Below are 5,009 nucleotides of genomic sequence, written 5' to 3'. Positions count from 1 at the left end.
AGGGAGTTAACACCTGTGCCTCTGCTGATTTTAATTCATATCATTTTCTGTAATAAACTGACCAAGAATATAATATCTTATTCTAAGACTTTTATTTATATTGGTCATAGAGGATGAGGGTGATCTTGGAAGACTCAATATAACTATACCAGAAGTGGACTTTCCAGAAGAACCCTGACTGTTTGACACACAGCTGAAGCATCGCTTAGCAAAGCAAAGGATACCATGCTGAGGGGGGTTGAAACTCTGATGCCTGGATGCTCACAGAGTCACCTGGTGTGAGGCAGCACATGGGCTCCAATAAGTAGTGGAGGTAAAAGCTATCAATGGATGTATGAATGGTAGATCAACACTGCAGGAGTTCATTTCCCGAACACGAAGACAATGTAGAGATAATCAGAATTAGTCTAAATATACAATCTGCATATGTACTAATAATTACTGAAATGAAAGCAAAATAGTTGCTCTCCATCCTGCCCTGTGCACACTGAGCCGAGGCTACAAGGGTCAGATCCACCATCATGATGAACAATTGTCCTGGAGAAAACTGCTCTGGCCCACGGTGTCAACGAAGGTTGTCCATGTGCAGGGCAGGGGAGGGAAAACATTAAAGTACATAATCCAGAGAATGCATGGAAGAGTCGCATGATTTTGTGATGTGATTTATGTCATTAATTGACCTCACCAGGTTACCGAGCAATATTCACTAGGGGACTGTGGGGTGACAAGCATGACAGAGTCTCCTTGGCTTTGTGCCCACATGACTGAGGAGGCACCGTGTGCACTGTGGACGGACATCCTACAATAGGGCAATCACGGGTGGGTGCAGGTGATCCCAACACACGGCACGTTGTTCCTGGTGGGATAACTGACCCGGTACAGGAGGTAACAGACTGCTGACCCTGTAAGGTAAGTTACTTCCTTTGAAGAGCAAAGTGGACTCCCCAGATGGAGAACTGATTCCACACACCCAAGTCCTGCTGACGTGGCTTTATGGAGTTGGGGTCGTGATCACGTGTTACGCACCTTGCCCAGGCCACGGGAGACGGCTGGGACACAGGGAGGCCCTTTTGGTTCTGCACTCCAGTTGCCCCCACTGTGCAAGGTCAGGAACCACCTTAGAAGCTGTATAGGTTTCTCTCCCCACTCAGAGTTCCCTTTGGGCCTCAGAGATACTAAGGACGGGAGGTGGATACAAAGGAGAATGGAACAGACGCAGGGGAGAAGGAAGGGACTCATCCCAGGGAGGTGGGCGAATTTACATGGTTACTAAGGAAAGAGGTGGCTGAAGAGGACAGTGATGGGTTGACACAAATGTATAAAGCAGAACCATGAAATGCTGGGTGGACCAATGGTCTGTCGATGTTCAGAAACCCTCAGCACATATTCCCTGTTCATGGTTGTCTGCAGGAATGTGGAAATGCAGGAGACAAAATGACTTTAGCAACTTACCGTAATACCATGGGGGCCTGTCTGGCAAATCAGCAAGGTGAGGGTGGTCGGAGGGCTGGAACAACTGTCCTCACTCCCAGCTGGGTGCCCTGGCCCTGATCATGCTCATGTGCAAAGTGCCAGTTGGTGAAGAAGAGTGATAGTTCTTGTTCTGTGGCATTTATGTATCAACTCCTCACTTCACAGTCTTTCCAGGCTGCATTCTATAGGTTGTCTGGTTTTTTTCCCATATGTAACTCTATTTAGATTTTGACAACCTCCTCCACAGGGTCACAGACAAGGGGGGGGTAAGATGGAGCCACGATGAGAGTCCTGCAGGCACGTGACCAGAGTGTTTGAGGACGTCGGGGGGATTATTGGGACCTTTTCCTGCCCCTCCCAGGAGGTTCAGTTCAGCCCCTGCTGCCCCAGTGGTGCTGGGCTATGAAACTGGGAGTCTCCCCTGCGTGGCAGAGCAGGACAGATGCAAACTCGAGTGGGGAACATTCTGTCTAAAGCCACTGCACAGTGGGTCTCCCTCAGCACCCAGATGGGGTCCTCTGCCAGTTTCAGGTTTGCTGTTGGTCACATAACTTCCATTATCTGAAATATTAAATAAAATGTGCTAATCTACAGCTTCTGCAGTCATGCATTATAGATGACGATGATGTTGCCATGGCTGTGAGAAGAAGAGCTTTTTCTCAGCTGCCTCCTTCTCCCAGGTGAAGAGAAGTTTTATCCGTAATAGGAAGGAATTGGAAACAATACCAACATTAACCAGTAGATTAATAAACAAGTATTTTTTGTCAACGTCCCATTAGAACACTCCATCATTAACAATAATGACTGTCTCACGCGCACTGCAGCATGGCTGCACTCACAGGATGTGCTGTGAGTAAAATAAGCAAAAAGGCACCTGCTACCTGATTCCACTATTATAAATTCTAGAAAGTGAAGACAGATTTAAAGCACCATGAGCTACATTAGCAGTTGCCTGGGTAAAGGGAGGGAGAGGAAAGGGGAAAGCAGGAGGAATTTTCGAAGGACAAGTGAAAACATCGAGGGAAATCGATTTCCTCAACATCACAGACAGGGTGGAGGTGCCGTCAGCATCTTTCACTTGCAAACTTTAACTATGTCAAGGCCACTGAGTATCAACTATGTCTCATTAAAGTTAATAGGAACAACTAATAGATGATTTAGTAGGGAAGGAGCGATGGACAAATAGATAATAAGTGAAACATTAGGTTCATTCATTTGCATTAATTCTGGGTGCCAGTTTTTTTATATATTTTTAAGAAAAAAAAACCAGGCAAGAAATTTGCTTTATGTTCTCATTATAGAATCGGTGTTTTAGAAACCACTCTAGGTATGTCCAGCTTTGGCCTGCAGTGGATTCCAAGGATAGCATCATGGCCCAGACACTGACATGAATTATTCCCAGATTTGTGTTTCTGGACATATCACACAATTATTATCCGTGTCTAGTGTTTACTTTTACATCTAGAAATACATGCAAACTTCACACATACAGCACATGGTTTATGTGTGTATGTAAATTAGATAGGTGAACAGGAACTAATTATTTATCACAAAACACTTATGAAGTTTTTCCCTGATCTTGCCCTCCCTGAGGTGTCCCACCCAGAGCTTGCTATATAGCAGGGGACATGCAAATAGGGCTCTCCCTCTGCTCATGAAAACCAGCCCAGCCCTCACCCTGCAGCTCTGGGAGAGGAGCCCCAGCCCCAGCATTCCCAGGTGTCCCCGTTCGGTGATCAGGACTGAACACAGATACTCACCATGGAGTCTGGGCTCAGCTGGGTTTTCCTTGTTGCTCTGTTACAAGGTAATTCACGGAGAACTAGAGATATTGGGTGTGTGAGTGGATATTAGTGAAAGAAACAGAGGTGTGTGTGGCAGTTTCTGACCAGGATGTGTTTGTGTTTGCAGGTATCCAATGTGAAGTGCACCTGGTGGAGTCTGGAGGAGGCTTAGTCCAGCCTGGGGCATCCCTGAAACTCTCCTGTGCAGCGTCTGGATTCAGCTTCAGCAGCTACGGGATGAACTGGGTCCGCCAGGCTCCAGGGAAGGGGCTGGAGTGGGTCTCACACATTGATTATGATGCTGGTAGCACATACTACGCAGACGCCGTGAAGGGCCGGTTCACCATCTCCAGAGACAACAGCAAGAACACGCTGTCTCTGCAAATGAACAGTCTGCGAGCCGAGGACACGGCCATGTACTACTGTGCGAGAGACACAGTGAGGGGGCATCAGCGTGAGCCCAGACACAAACCTCCTGCAGGGACGAGTGGGGCCACCAGGGGGCAGGCAGGGCACAAGGAGCAGAGTCAGCCCAGGGCAGGTGCAGGTGGAGGATAAGGGCTGGTTTCCTCTTAGGGTCGTGGCTTCCTCTCCATATTGTTTCTTCTGGGGAATTTCTCTGAATTCACGATTTTGTGCTTCCCTCTGCAGTCTCTGAGTTAGATACGTTTGTGGTCATGATAGAAAATATTCTCACCTGCACAAAAGGCAGAGAATCGCTTCCAGTCACTTTGTCCTGTCCCCAAATGTACATAAATTATCAGCATTTCTGAATAAGTCTGAAAATCGATAACAGATTTTGTCTTGGACAACACAATGCAACAGAGCACACGGAAGTGAACATTCCTTCTATCCAGCAAGCAGGATAAAGTGTCTGCAGGACATCAGGGGCAGAGGGAGTCAGCGTCCTAAGCAAGAGAAGGAAGACTCCGTGGTGGACAGTGTCCCAGCACCAGGCTCACAACATCGATTCTATCTGACACAATTCAAGGACAGAGGGACCCCACCAACATTTAATGTAGAAATTGACTCTGATGGTGTTACACAAACGCACACACGCACCCACACACACACACATACACTCACACACTAAATGAACATGGGAAGGGTTACTCCCTCCATTACTGAGGTGTCTGCAGAGCAGGGCTGGCCTGTCAAGAAAGTCCCAAGTGGCTTTGTAGGGCAGGAGGGGAGACTGGCTCAGGTTTTCACAGCAGTTCCCTGATGGGCAGGGAGGGGTCTGTTACTCCCAGGAGAGGTCTGGTGGGGTCTGGGCCTCCGACAGCCGTCTCCAGAGAAAGCACCTGTGATTCCTTCCTAGAATTCCCATCAATGGGGCAAACAGGGAAGATGAAGGATGGGCCTTAAATGTCAGTGGGCAGACATCAGCTAAGACACTCTGACTTCTTATTCCACTCAACTATTAGGATGGATGGGGAGTGAGCTGTGTGGGGGAGGGGCACTCCTGTAGCCCTGCCTTGGGCTTGGCAAAGCCATTATATGTAACCAAAATGTTGGTGCACCCATAATATTGTGAAATAAAAAAAAGAAATGATAACACTGATAAATATTTTGGATCAGGAATATGCTGATTTTCTTAATTTGATCAATATACAAGGTATACATACATGAAAACACGTGTTATGAGATGAAACGTATGCATTGTTTGCCAATTAAAATAAAATAAAATCTTTACGTGTAACAGTACAAAAAACTCACCCATGTTTGTTTCCTGTTATGCAAATCGTATAA

General features: G+C 46.9%; 1 pseudogene across 1 annotated transcript; it reads left to right on the top strand.

Moving 5' to 3' along the window:
• Positions 1-3,211: 3,211 nt before the first annotated feature.
• On the top strand, positions 3,212-3,915 carry LOC105825920 (annotated as a pseudogene). Its single transcript, XR_001138290.1, has 3 exons — positions 3,212-3,280; positions 3,385-3,798; positions 3,909-3,915. The product of XR_001138290.1 is annotated as an Ig heavy chain V-III region VH26-like (transcript).
• Positions 3,916-5,009: the final 1,094 nt, after the last annotated feature.

Source organism: Propithecus coquereli, unplaced genomic scaffold, assembly GCF_000956105.1.
Source record: "Propithecus coquereli isolate 6110/MARCELLA unplaced genomic scaffold, Pcoq_1.0 Scaffold831, whole genome shotgun sequence".
Lineage (NCBI taxonomy): Eukaryota > Metazoa > Chordata > Mammalia > Primates > Indriidae > Propithecus > Propithecus coquereli.
This window is presented reverse-complemented; position numbering and strand designations above follow the sequence as displayed.